The following is a 15401-nucleotide window of genomic DNA, read 5'->3' as shown; positions in this document are numbered from 1 at the left end:
TGCATTTCAAGCAGGAATAAAACATTCTTAACTACGATGGAATAACTGCCTTTTCCCAATTTGCAAAAAAACTTAATTTAATGTATCATTCTCAGTTGCAAGTTTTCTCCCACAATGTTCTTAATTTTTAATTTTGAACTAATTTTTGCCTTACAAAAAAGTTGCAAAAATAGTATAATGAGCCCTGTATACCCCTCACAAGCTTCCCCTAATGTCAATATTTTACATAATCACTGCAAAATGAGCAGAACTAGGAGCTCAATATTTGCACAATACTACTAACTAAACTACAGAACTTACTTGAACTTTATCCTTTTATTTTAATTAATTAATTAATTTTTTAGACAAAGTCTGGCTCTGTCACTCAGGATGGAGTGCAGTGGCATGATCTCGGCTCACTGCAACCTCTGCCTCCTCCTGGATTCAAGCGATTCTCCTGCCTCCACCTCCTGAATAGCTGGGATTACAGGCACTCACTACCACACCAGGTTAATTTTTGTATTTTTAGCAGAGGCAGGGTTTCACCATGTTGGCTTGGCTGGTCTTGAACTCCTGACCTCAAGTGATTTGCCCACTTTCGCCTCCCAAATTGCTGGGATTACAGGCATGAGCCACCATGCCTGGCCAATTTTATCACGTTAAAAAACTTATTCTGAACTTTCTTTAGGGCTTACATAAAATTATTTTGATTTTCTATTTTTTTAGGCAGAGTCTAGCTCTGTTGCCCAAGCTGGAGTGCAGTGGTGTGACCATAGCTTTCTATTAATTCTAGGAGTTCACTGTAGCCTTGAACTCCCACACCTGACTAACTTAAATTTTTTTTGTAGAGATGTGGCCTCGCTTTATTGCCCAGGCTGGTCTCAAACTCCTGACTGGAAGTGATCCTCCCACACGGCCTCCAAACATGCTGGATTACAGGCATGAGCCACCATGCCTGGCCAGGGTTATGGAAAATTAAACCTTACTCTTTAAAAAAGCTTTTGTGCTTTCTACAACTTTCATGCTTTCAAAAGATAAAAGAACACATAAACAAGTAACAGAGGAGTTGTAATGAAAAGACTCAAAAGTTGCCAATAATGCTTAGACAGCTGGTTTTTCTTCTGTATTTTAAAATCATGTTTTCTATTATCTTTGAAAGCATGCAAATTTAATTCAGCTGACATTTTAAAGCAAGGCACATTAGCTAAATGAATGGTGTCTGTGAGATCATTTTTATGTGATAAAATGAAGTATTTCACATTTAATGCACGTCAGCAGAAACTATCATGACCTGTAGGTGCTCTCCCATCTGAATGGGTCTGAGCACTGCTGTACTCCAGGCCATCCATCTATTTAGAGGTGCAAGATACCATGAAATGCAAGCCTTTGGCTTTCTGGACCAGGCTTTTCAACTAGTTACTGTTGAGATAGACCTCAGACCTCTGTTACTATCATATACCAGCATAAATATTATGTGTCTTTTATTGGAATCCCCTCCATCCCTGATATTGATCTCCTCCTTAGAGTACTAATTTCATTTATTTATATTTTTATATTTTAGTTATTCATTTTTTATGTATGCACATGGTGAAATTCAAGCTGTACAGAAAAGTATATTAGGCCTTTTTTGTGTTGCTTTAAAGGAATACCCGAGACTGGGTAATTTATGAAGAAAAGAGGTTTGATTGACTCATGGTTCTACAGGCTGTACAAGAAGTGTGGTGCCACATCAGCTTCTGGGGAGGCCTCAGGAAGCTTTCACTCCTGGGGAAAGGTGAATAGGGATTAGGCTCATCACATGGCCAGAGCAGTAGCAAGAGAGAGGGGAGGTGCCACAGACTTTTAAACAACCAGATCTCCAGATAACTCATTCATTATGGTGAGGACAGCACCAAGCCATTCATGAGGGATCTGCCTCCGTCATCCAATACCTCCCACCAGGCCCCACCTCCAACACTGGGGGTTACATTTCAACATGAGATTTGGAGGGACAAACCAAACCACATCAAAAAGCATAAAATTAAGAGTTAAAATACCCCCCTTACCCCCACCAACTTCTAGACCCCTGATTCTCAAAGGTGGGTGGTGCCATCTCCTGGGGACACTTTGGAAAGGTTGGGGAGTATTTTTGATTGTTTCAATGATTGCAGGTATTACGGAATTGGGGGAGTGGCAAAGAATGTTTATCATCCTGCAAAAAAAAGAAAAAAAAAAAAAAAGAATTTACCTGCATCCAACACAACGTTTGAATCCTGGTGGATGTTCATATAAGTGAAAAATCCTGTTTACTATGATCTAAATCTAGAAAATACATGTTAACAGTTGTTCAGTTCTGTCCAACCTGGGAGATGCTATTCACATCATAGAAATCATAGATTTTAATATTTATTATGCTATTTTTCTGGCAGATGCCAGTGAAGTGTCTTGCTCTAATAAAATGAGCACATTGTGACAGTTTTTCCAAACAGTGGAGGTAAAGTATGATGAGGAAGGGGATCCTTTTTCTAATTTGCATCAAAGTGACATATGGGACTTTTGTCTTTTAAAAATATTGTGTAAAAAATTTTTGAGAACTAAGAAAACAAGTTCTTATATGTTGCAAATATTTTGTGATTTAGTTTTAAATTATCGTTGACTTTGTTTAAACTCTTTTTCATTGCAGTTAAAAAACAACTTTGGCCAACATGGTGAAATCCTGTCTCTACTGAAAATAGAACAATTAGCTGGGAGTGGGCCAGGTGGCGTATGACTGTAGTCTCAGGCTGAGGCATGAGAACTGCTTGAACCTGGGAGGTGGAGGTTGCAGTGAGCTGAGATGGCACCACTGCACTCTAGCCTGGATGACAGAGCAAGACTCTGTCTAAAAAAAAAAAAAATGTGTATAGCCAAGTTTATTATGTTTCCCTTTTATTTTTTGTGTTTATATCTTGCCTAAAGAGCCTGCCCTTCTTTATGAGATTGAAAAAGTAAATTTTTACTTTTAATTTTTTTTAAATTAGAGACATTTGTATATTAAGTATATAATCACTCTTGTTATTAAAGTATTTCATTTCTAAGGTTTTTCAAATGCCTATTGAAAATATTTTTGGTCCACCTTTGATGTGTAAATGTGGTAAACTATGTGTATAGATTTCCTTGTATTGAACCCGGCTTGCTTGCATTTCTGGGTTGAATGGATCTCAATTGGTCATGACCTTCTAATGCACTGTTGAGTTTTATTTGCTAAAGATATAAAATACTTGAAATGAGATTGATTTATGATTTTCTTGTTTTTGCATTTCAATTATTTTTCAGATTTGTTGTTAGTGTTATTCTGGTTTTGTAGAAATTTTGACACTTTTGTTGTGTGGTCTGTCTCTGAAAAAGTTTAAATAGCTTCAGAATTTATCATGCATTTATTCAACAAGTATTTATTAAGTACTGGCATTGGAAATACAGCAATGATCAAAATGGACAAGAATGCCTTTCATCTTAGCAGGGGAAGGCAGACTGTAAACAAATAAATAGTTAAGATATATAATATGTCAGGTGGTGGTAAGTGTTCTAGAGAAAATAAAGCAGAGGAGGGAGACAGAGGTGCTAGGAGGCAGGAGCAGGGGTTGCCATTTTAAATGGGGAGGCCAGGCATGGTGACTCATGCCTGTAATCCTAGCACTTTGGGAGGCCAAGGCAGGCAGATCATTTGAGGTCAGGAGTTTGAAACCAGCCTGGCCAACATGGTGAAACCCCATTGCTACTAAAAGTTAGCCAAGAATGGTGGTGGGTACCTGTAATCCCAGCTACTCAGGAAGCTGAAGCAGGAGAACTGCTTGAGCCCAGGAGGCGGAGTGAGCTGTGAGCAGAGATTGCACCATTGCACTCCATCATCCTGGGCAACAGAGCAAGACTCGGTCTCAAAAAAAAAAAAAGGAGGGGGAGGTCAGGAAGCCTCATAGAGACAGTGACATTTAGGCAAAGACCTGAAGGAGGTGAGGGAATGAGCCGTGTAAGTACTGAGAGGTCAACAGAGGGAATAGCATTCCTAAAGCCCTGAGATGGGAACTGCCCGGGGTGTTCAAAGAACATTAAGAAGGTCAGAATGAGGAGGGCTAAGCCAGGGGAAAAGAAGTGTGAATTCACATCAGAGGTAGAGGGGGCCCTGAGAGTAAGGAGTCAACTTTACAATGAATGAATTGAGGAGTCACTGGAGGGTATTTCTGGTGGTTTATTTCAGGTGACAGCTCAGGGTGGTTGGACCGGGGTGGGAGCAATGGAGGTGTTCAGAGGTAGTCAGACTCCTGTTGAATCTTGAAGGTGGATCCACTGGGATTTGTTGGCTATTGGATGTGGGATAAGAAAAAATGGGAGAAGTCGAATTTGACTCCAGTTTTTGGCTGGAGTGACTGGAAGGATTTGTTTACCATTTTTTGAGATTGGGAAGACAGAGGCGGGAGTAGATTTCTGGGGATGATCAGTGATTCCGTTTCGGACAAGATGCATTTGAGATGCTTTTCATGTATGTAAGGGAATAGGCAAGTGTGGGGTTCAGGGAGGAGGTTCAGGCTGGAGGTAAGATTTGAGAACAACATAAAGATGGCTTTGAAAGCATGAAAGTAGATGAGATTATCAGAGGAGTGGTTTTAGGTAAACAAAAATGAAGAGGTCCATGGACTGAACCCCAGGCTCTCCAACAACAAGGAGTCTGTGAACAGAGGAAACTGAGATGAGGGATCAGGGAGAGAGGAGGGAAATCAGAAGGGGCTTCAGGAGGAGGGAGTGGTTCATGAGCGGGGGGTAAGAGCAGAGGATTGTGGCTCAGTGGAGGCCACGGGGGACTTTGATGAGAGTGGTTGGGGTCAGGGGAGAAGCTGGCTGGAGCCTAATAGGAGGTAATAGGGAAAAATTGGAACCAGGGAGCACAGAGGACTCTTTAAAGGAATTTTACTTTAAAGGGAAGCAGAAAAGTCTAGAGAAGGAAGTTGATTGTATTTTTTTAAAGAGGGAGAAATTATAACTGACTTGTATGCTGATGGGAATGATCCAGTAGACAGCAAAAAATAGTTGGAGTGGTGGCCTTGCATAAGTGAGAGGGGATGGAATCTGGTGTGTAAATGGAGGGGGTGTGAGTTTAGATAGATGCACAGACAGTCTGAACAGGAAGGGAGGCCGAGGACATGGTACAGATACAAATAGTTGGATGGGTATGATAGAGGAGGAGGCTCATGGATGTTCTCTTCTGGTTATCTTATTTTTCTAGTGCAATATGAAGTCAGGTCATCAGCTGAGGGTGAGGATGGGAGAGATGATGGAGGTTTGAGGAGAAAGAAGATGTGAGAGCGTTGTCTAGAAGGAGGAGTAGATGGGGTATGTGGTCCAGGGAAATAGAATTTTATTGCTAGGCAGAAGTAAAAGACCTGTTGAGGTTAGTGGTCATTAACTGGATTTAGCAGTGCTTTTTTCAGTTTGTTCTGCTTTGGTGGTATAGGTACCAGAATACGTGAAAAACTGGATTTAATCAAGAGTTTGGTGGTTAGAAAAAGTGTACCTGAGGAACCATATGCCCTTGACATTTTGGGGCGGGAGGTTGGATAGGATAGTCATTTTTATTAACTGTTTTATTGTGTTTATTGGCCCATTTAGATATTCTATATCTTCTAGCGTCAGTTCTTTATCACATATTTTGCTAGAAAATGGACCATTTTGGATCAGGTTTTTTTGTTCGTTTGTTTTGTTTTGTTTTTTTCCCCCACAGAACTTTGGAGTTGCCCAGAGCATTTAAAATTGAACTTCACTTGGTGATCTAGGCCTCCAGTCTGCCATTTGTCCTGCCCTCTTCCAGTCTGTGGAAGTGACTGGAGAGAGAAGCATGTCAGCAGGTGGGCTGCATGGTGTGCTCAGCTGTGTTTCATCAGTACAGTGCTGGCTACAGTCCTGTCCCTGGGAGTGAAGCAGGATAGGTAGTCAAGGAAGTGACCATGTTCTTGGGAGGCAGCAACCGCAATGATCATACAGCCAACACAATAAGCCTCAGCATTCGCATTGTAACTGAGGTCATTCAAGCAAAGCTATCTTCAGTAGGGACTTTCCCCTCTAGAAAGCATGTACATTTTGATTTTTACCTGTCCTCAGAATGACCCTTTGTTCATTATAATAGTAAAAGACACACACCCCTGGGTGGAGATTTAAGATGCTAATGAGACAGGTGCCATATGAACAAATATGTATGGCTACTGCACATATGCACCCAGAGGACCTCCCAGAACGTGTTTACTAGCAACACCTTTTCCCACCTTATGAATAATCATGTAAGACATCAGAAAGGGAGTCCCCTAGTGCCAGCTTTGCTGTCTCATCCTTACATACAGCCTCCCCTGAACTCTCTCAAGGTGTACTGTTGTATTAGTCCATTCTTACTCTGCTATGAAGAAATACTCAAGACTGGATAATTTGTAAAGAAAAGAGGTTTAATTGACTCACAGTTCTGCATGGCAGGGGAGACCTCAGAAAACTTATAATCATGGCGGAATGATTTTGTGTATAGGACAAATAGGAGAAGAATATTAATCTGGTAAATTAAAATAACACTCTGGGCTGGGTGTGGTGGCTCATGTCTGTAATCCCAGTATTTTGGGAGGATCACCTGAGGTCAGGAGTTCAAGACCAGCCTGGTCAACATGGCAAAACCCCGTCTCTACTAAAAATACAAACATTAGCCAGGTGTGGTGGTGCGTGCCTGTAATCCCACCTACTTGGGAGGCTGAGGTGCGAGAATTGCTTGAACCCGGGAGGCAGAGGTTGCAGTGAGCGGAGATCATGCCACTGTATTCCAGCCTGGGCGACAGAGTGAGACTCCGTCTCAAACAACAACAACAACAACAACAACAACAACAACAACAACAACAAAAAACACTCTGAGCTGAACCATTCTGGTATATTTTGTTTTTTATAGGAGTGGGGATGGTGGGGTGAGTGGAGCCTGACAACCACTCCCTGAGCCTCTCACAATATGGCCAATTACCATGCACGACCTCTCCCAAAAGAAATGTGCCAGGCCTGGCTGGTCTCTCAAGTAAATCCCTCTAAACTCCCCCAAATGCTGGTTAAAGCTACTGTTTCACCTGCTTCTTGCCTATATAAATACAGGAGAAAAACACAACCATGCATGAATAGCATGCATGAAGTTGCATGAAAATAAATTATTCAGTTTCCCCTAGATGTCTTCTGAATGGAAGACTTCAAGAAATTGGAACTCATGATTTGCAAAAGAGGGAAAACATAAAAAGTAAAGAAACCAGGCAAGGCATGGTGGCTCACACCAGTAATTCCAACGCTTTGTGGGGTCGAGGTGAGTGAATCCCTTGAGCTCAGGTGTTCAAGACCAGCCTGGGAAACATGGTGAAACCACATCTCTACCAAAAAAAAAAAAAAAAAAAAAAAAAGCTGACTGTGGCAGAGTGAAACCATATCAAACAGTAAAAAGAAAGAATGAAAGAAACAATGAAAGAACAAAAGGAAAGAAAGAAAGAAAGAAAAAAGAAAGAAAGAAAGAAAGAAAAAGAAAGAAAGAAAGAAAGAAAAAGAAAGAAAGAAAAAGAAAAAAGAAAGAAAGAAAAAGAAAGAAAAAAAGAAAAAGAAAGAAGGAAAGAAAGAAAGAGAAAGAAACTGAAATACACCTATCAGAAGCTACCTTCAGCATTCAGGAGAGCTGAGGTCATACTGCAAGTGGAGATTTCAATTTAGGCTCAGTCACCTTGCTCTGTAGCCTCTCACCCGGTGCTTCCCAGACTGTGTTCCTGGAGAATTCTGATCCCTCATGTTAAAAGAAAAACTTCAGCCGAATTAAATTTAAAGGAGTTTAATTGAGCAATGCATGATTCGTGAATTGGGCAGCCCTCAGAATCACAGCAGATTCAGAGAGGCTCTAGGGATGCCTCGTGATCAGAACAAATTTACAGGCAAAAAAAAAAAAAAAAAAAAAAAAAAAAAAGAAAGTGACGTACAGAAATTGGAAGGGCGGTACAGAAACAACTGGATTAGTTACAGGTTGGTCTTTGCCTTATTTGAACACAATTTGAACACTCAGCAGTCTATGAGTGGTTGAAGTGTGGTTGCTGGGATTGGCCAAGACTCAGCTATTGTTACAGGCACATACTCCTAAATTAGGTTTTCAATCTTGTCTACCTATTAAGTTAGGTTATGGTTTGTCTGCGAGTGGATCACGAGGTCAGGAGTTCAAGACTAGCCTGACCAACATGGTGAAACCCTGTCTCTACTAAAAATACAAAAATTAGCTGGGCATGGCAGCGCACACCTGTAATCCCAGCTACTTGGGAGGCTGAGGCAGGTGAATCACTTGAACTCGGGAGGCAGAGGTTGCAGTGAGCCAAGATTGCATCACTGCATTCCAGCCTGGGCAACAGAGCGGGACTCCATCTGAAAAAAAAAAAAAAGAAGTAGGGGTCCTTCTCAGGCCATGTTTAGTTTGCTGTAACACTCACTAAACTCTTTGTGGGGTGAGGGTTCTGTGGTCAGATCAATTTAGTAAAAGCTGAAAATTCTGTCCCTTTCTTGGAGATTCACAACACACTTCATTTATGTAATCATGTAATAAGCTCCTTCTATCTGCCAGGCTTTATTTTGGGCTCTGGGAGAATGGTAATAAAGGAAAGCAAATGCAGTTGCTGCTTTCATGGATTTTTTACCCTAATAGGGAGATGGACATTAATCAAATAGCCAAACAAATAATGTATAATTACAAACCAAGGTAAGTTCTACAAAAGAAAGGAATATGCTTATAGGAAACCTAGGCAAGGGTTCAGAAAAAGTGACTTTGAGGAAAGGATGCAAACAGATATCTGAAGCTTGCAGAATTAGCATTAACGAGGCCAGCGACCAGATCTTGAGGCTTTAGGATGTCCAATAAAAATATACTGTGATTGGCCGGGCACGGTGGTTCACGCCTGTAATTCCAGCACTTTGGGAGACTGAGGCAGGAGGATCACCTGAGATCAGAAGGTTAAGACCAGCCTGACCAATATGATGAAACCCTATCTCTACTAAAAATACAAAAATTAACTGGGCCTGGTGGTATGTGCCTGTAATTCCAGCTACTAGGGATGCTAAGACAGGAGAATCACTTGAACCCGGGAGGCGGAGGTTGCAGTGAGCCAAGATCGCGCCATTGCACTCTAGCCTGGGCAACAAGAGCAAGACTCTGTCTCAAAAAAAAAAAATTAAAAAAAATTTATATATAAGTATACTGTGATCCACATATGTAATTATAATTTCTCCAGCAACCACATTATAAAAAGTGAAAAAAAGGTGAAAACAATTTTAATAATATATTTTACCTAACTCAGTCTGTCCAAGGTATTATTTCAATATGCATTCAACATAAAAAATATTAATGTAAGAATTTACATTCTTTTTTTTGTCTTAAGTCTTCAAATCTGGTGGGTATTTTCTGCTTACGGCACATCTCAGTATAGACTAGCCATGTCTCAAATGCTCATAAACCACAGGTGGCCCATGGATGCTGCATTTGATGACAAGCATCTAGAGAAACTGGTGGCAGGGCCACTGTGGCAGGAAGGCAGAGGGACGAGGGTGTGAGGTGCTGCGGTGCTGCCCTCACCTGGGCCAGTCCATGGAAGGTGGTGTAGGCATGTTAAGGATCTTGACCTTGAAGCTGAGCCACTGATGGCATAAAACATATTAAAAGTCCTGAGAAGGCCGGGCGCGGTGGCTCAAGCCTGTAATCCCAGCACTTTGGGAGGCCGAGGCGGGCGGATCACGAGGTCAGGAGGTCGAGACCATCCTGGCTAACACGGTGAAACCCCGTCTCTACTAAAAATACAAAAAAAATTAGCTGGGCATGGTGATGGGTGCCTGTAGTCCCAGCTTCTTGGGAGGCTGAGGCAGGAGAATGGCATGAACCCAGGAGGCGGAGCTTGCAGTGAGCCGAGATCGCACCACTGCACTCCAGCCTGGGCGACAGAGCGAGACTCCATCTCAAAAAAAAAAAAACAAAAAAAAAACTCCTGAGAAGTTCTGCAGTGAAAAAGCCCATTCTTGCTTGTCTAACTCAGTGTTCCCACTTTTATTCCATGTAACACCTAACAATGTCCTAGGGTCACACATTGGGAAATGCTGCTCTAGTTGACTACACTTAGAGGAAGTCTTGCTACTAATATAAACTTAAGCAAGAGCCGGTTACGGTGGCTCACGTTTGTAGTCTCAGATACTGGGGAGGCTGAGACAGGAGGATGGCTTGAGGCCAGGAGTTCAAGACCAGCCTGGACAACATAGTGAGACTCTGTCTCTATAAAAAGCAAAACAAAAAAATTAGCTGGGTGCGGCAGCATGCACCTATGGTTCCAGCTACTTGGGGAGCTGAGGTGGGAGGAATGCCTGAGCTCAGAAGTTCAAGGCTGCAGTGAGCTATGATCAAGCCACTGTACTTCAGCCTGGGAGATAGAACAAGATGCTGTCTCAAAAACAAACAAACAAAAAACCCAGAACCCCCCCCCCACCAAAACCCTTAAGCAGTTGGAGGTTTCAGGCCTCTCAACTTATTGAGGAGATAGCGAGGCTATATGTTATCCAGACCTAAGACCAGGTAAGCATAGAGATGCTGCCTGGTGGAAACTTGGCATTCCCTTTCTAAACTTTGTAGGCAGCAAATGACGCAATAGAATCCAAGTGCTAGCCAAGAGTCAAAAAGTAAGGGCTTTTCATCCTTTAAGGTCCTCCCAAGTCTTACCTTCATCTAATGGTCTGTCTTATCAATTTGCTTCACTTAATACTTTTTCTCTTCTCTGCACTTGGAATTCAGAGTGTGAGTAAACTGTGCATTCATTTATATTTGTCATTTCTTTTTGAGTTTCTACAGCACCTAGCACAATGGCAGGAATATGTTAGGTGTTTAGTGAGTATTTGAAGGGGTCATGTTTGTGTTCTTTTTTTCAGGCAATGGTATGTCTTTATTTCACATCCTCCACTAAGTCTGGTCCTCTCAGTCCTTCATCATCTCTTCTGTCTTTGAATGGGGAGAGGCCATGGGAAAAGCACTGATCTTGGAATTAGAGGCTGGGTGCCATGGCTTACACCTGTAATCCCAGCACTTTGGGAGGCCCAGTCAGGAGGATCGCTTGCCCAGGAGTTTGAGAACAGCCTGGGCAACACAGCGAGACCCTGTCTCTACAAAAAACATAAAAGAAAATAAGGTCAGGTGTGGTGGCTCACGCCTGTAATTGCAACTCTTTGAGAGGCCGAGGCAGGTAGATCACCTGAGGTCAGGAGTTCGACACCAGTCTGGCCAGCACAGTGAAACCTCGTCTCTACTAAAAATACAAAAATTAGCTTGGTGTGTTAGTGTGTGCCTGTAATCCCAGCTACTCGGGAGGCTGAGGCAGGAGAATCTCTTGGACCCTGGAGGTGGAGGTTGCAGTGAGCTGAGATCTCGCCACTGTACTCTAGCCTGGGGGACAGAGCAAGACTTCCTCTCAAAAAAAAAAAAAAAGAAAAAAATAAATAGCTGGGCATGGTGGCAGGCACTTGTAGTCTAGCAGCTTGGGAGGCTAAGGTGGAAAGATCACTTGAGCTCAGGAATTTGAGGCTGCAGTGAGCCATAATTTTGTCATTGTACTCCAGTCTGAGTGACAGAGTGAGATGCTGTCTCAAAAAAAGGAATTAGTAACCCAAGTTTGTGTTCCATCTCTGCCTTTTTACCAACTGTGTGACCTTGAGCAAGTCAGTTAATCTGGCTGGGTCTTGGGATCATGATCTGTAAAGTGAGACAGTTGTACTAAATGATCTCCAAGGTTTATTTTAGTTTTAATACTATAGATCTATGCTGTCCAATATGGTAGCAACCAGCTACATGCGGCTATTGAGCCCTTGAATATGGCTAGTCAGAACTGACGTGTGCTATAAGTGTAAAATACACACTGGATTTCAAAACAAAAATGTAAAATATCTCAATAATTTTTTTTATATTTGCAACATGTTGAAATGACAATATTTGGATATGTTGGGTTAAGTGAAATATATTAATTTTTTTTAAAAAATGTTTTTACTTATTTATTTGGGTAGAGATGAGGTCTCCTTATGTTGCCCTAGCTGGTCTCAAACGCCTAGCCTCAAGCTATCCTCCCACTTTGACCTCTCAAAGTGCCAGGATTACAGGCGCACCCAGCCACTTAATTTTAATTTCATGTGCTTCTTTTTACCTTTATAATAGGGTTACTAGGAAACATAAAATTATATATGTGCTGCTAGGGACTGAATTGGGACCCCCTCAAATTCCTATGTTGAAGCTCTAACTCCCCATGATGTATTTGAAGATGGGCCCTGGGGGAGATCATTAGGTCTAGATGAGGTTATGAGATGAGGCACCATGATGGGATTAGAGTTGTTACTGGAAGAGACATCAGCATTCTCTCTCTCTCTCTGCCACATGAGGACACAGTGAGAAGGCAGCCATCTATAAGCCAGAAAGAGGGCCCTCACCAGAAACCGACTATGCCAATATCCTGATCTTGGACTTCTAGTCTCCAGCACTATGAGAAAATAAGTTTCTGTTGTTTAAAACCACTAAGTCTATGGTATTCTGTTCTGGCAGCCCAAACTGACCAAGACATGCGGGCTGTGTTATATATTTCTGTTGGACAGCATTGGTCCAGGTATCTGGGAACTTCTACATACCAGCCCGCCTTCTGGCACTTGTAACTTTCTGCATTGTCTGTGAGAGCACAGGCATGGTCTCCAAGCCAGTGTTTCCTCCCTAGCAGCTGCTCAGTAAGTTTCTGGCAATTAAGTCATTTTCTGACTTGTAAGAATATAAACAGTCTCTGGATAATGTATGTAAAAGAGGACCTCATTAAGATAATATTGGGTAACAACTGGAATCTCTGCAGGGCAGAAGAACCAGGCTTGGAGGATATACTCAGGCAGACAGCAATGTCCCAAATCCCACTGCAGACTCGCCTGGGGGTGACTCCACTGCTGCACCAGAGAACCAGAGTTGGCTGCCCACTGGCAGACTGAGTATGTGCTTCCAGCCTCATTAGCTTCCAGTTCAGAGTTCGGTTGAGTTTGAATCGGGGACTAGCTGCCAGGGAGGTTGGGAAGGTGAGCAATTGCTTTTGAGCTTTTTTTAGTGGAAAGTGGGGTGTTATCATAAGCAGAAGATTTATTCCTTTAACACAGGAAGGGTCTTTAGATGCTGGGCTGCCAAATAAGGACTGGAACCCTTTCTTTGTGTTGCCTGAGACCTTGAAATTTTGTCTGCAACACAGCTGAAGTTCCACCAAGACTCCTCAGCTGGAACTCCTCCAGGCGAGAGGCTCTTCAGATCTCCTTGTTCTTCTGGGAAGTATGAAGCAGAACAGTTGATGTCATGCATTCTAATGCTACAATTATAATTTCATGATGTCCTTTCAAAGTTCTTGCATGATATTTTAGTGTAGAGACACAGGAGGGCACTCTAACCAACTAGCAATAAAACATAAATGGTTTCACAGTCTTGGCCGTTAAAAAATGGATGTTGATTTGTCGAACCTGTAAAACACAGGTTTTTCTTTCTTTCTTTCCATTTATTTATTTGAGACGGAGTTTCACTCTTGTTGCCCAGGCTGGAGTGCAATGGGGCGATCTTGGCTCACCACGACCTCCGCCTCCCAGGTTCACACCATTCTCCTGCCTCAGCCTCCCGAGTAGCTGGGATTATAGGGATGCGCCACCACGCACGGCTAAGTTTTTTGTATTTTTAGTAGAGATGGGGTTTCTCCATGTTGGTCAGGCTGGTCTCGAACTTCTGACCTCAGGTGATCCGCCTGCCTCCACCTCCCAAAGTGTTGGGATTACAGGTGTGAGCCACCGCGCCCGGCCAGGTTTTTCTTTTTTTTCTAGGCAGGATAACTAACTTTGCAGGACTACCTTCCAAGAATACCCTGCAAAATACCCTAGCTTCTGTGGGGGTATCTCACCTATGACAAAGGCTCTCAAGACACACCCTCCACATTATCCAGTTAATGTTCTAGGGACCGTGACTGTGAGCAACTCAGAACAGGGAAGGAGTTTTTTTCTTCTGTTGTCCAGGCTGGAGTTTAGTGGTGTGATCATGGTACATTGCAGCCCTGAACTCCTGGGCTCAAGGACTCCTTCCACCTCAGCCTTCCAAGTATTAATAGCTTGCACCACAGGAGTACCACTTTGCTGGGCTAATTAAAAAAAATTTTTTGGTAGAGATGGGTGTCTATGCTGCCAGGGTTAGGGAAGAAGATTTTTGACTATAGCTTACCCGCTGCCTCAGCCACAAGACCGGGTTGCCAAGGGCTCACATTTAAAGGTCAGTTGGCGAAATTGAACCTAGAGCAGAGAAGAGAGACCCGGTTGTCTTGAGACTTTCTTCAAATCTGCAGCCTGTCCCCATGACTCAGTTTTCCCGTCTGTAAAATGGAGATAACATTAGACCTGTCTGTATCGTTTGCTCATGAAGAGAGAGAGTGGGAACAACATAGCTGGGAGTGACATTTACCATCGCATACAGACCATTGAATTCCATACTCAAAAACTAAAGCCAGCCTGCATCTTGTTAATGAATGATAGCACACGGGAGGGACAAAGCGTGCTCTGCTGGCAGCTGGAGTAACAAAAGTAACGAGGCGAGGTAGGAACAGGATCTGCTGGCTCCGGCTCGGTTTCCTCACACAGGTCCCTCCAGCTCGAGCCACGACAATAGGGAGGAAGGGGCGCGGTGCTGCTGCGGGGCTTTTCCCTCCCCAGGCAGGGGCAGGACCTGTTCCGGGTGACTGCAGGGTTACTCGCGGTCAAGGGTATCGCCTTGAAGAGCCGGCTCCTCCAGGCTGGAGCGAGGCTGGATGGCGGGGCGCAGCCTCTCAGCCTCTCGTACCCGCCCTGCGTCCGCAGTGGCTGTTGGCGCAGCAGCCCCGCCGGTGTTCCGGGCTCAGTCCCCGCTCCCCAGCGCCAGACGCAGACTCTGGGCCAAGTTCTCCTTCCGCTCGCTGCTTTCTGCCCCAGGACCCGGATCAATAAAGGGAAGGAGAGCCGGGAGGAAATGATGGAGAACAGAGAGAAAGGAGGTGCTTGATTTCGCTTACCAAGCAGTTAGTGCTCACCGGCAGACACCGGGCGCTGGTCACGCGTCTCAGACACCAAATATCGGCTCGCTGGTCCCTTTGAGGAGGTCGCCTGGGGTTCCCGCAGCCCTCCACCCCACCGTAGGAGAGTGCCTGCCACGAGCTTCGCGCCGCGCTAAGTGCTTTGCTACGTGAACTCCTAGTTTTCCCAACATCCCTAAGTCGCGGATACGTTATCACCCGCGTATTGCGGACGAGAGAACCACCTCGGAGAAGCTGGCTGGCTCGCTTGGAGTTTTGCAGCTAGTGGCGGAGCCAGGATTCCGAGCAGGTACTGTGCGA

This window comes from Theropithecus gelada, chromosome 18 (assembly GCF_003255815.1).
Source record: "Theropithecus gelada isolate Dixy chromosome 18, Tgel_1.0, whole genome shotgun sequence".
Taxonomy (NCBI): Eukaryota; Metazoa; Chordata; class Mammalia; order Primates; family Cercopithecidae; genus Theropithecus; species Theropithecus gelada.
Note: the sequence above shows the minus strand (reverse complement) of the source record.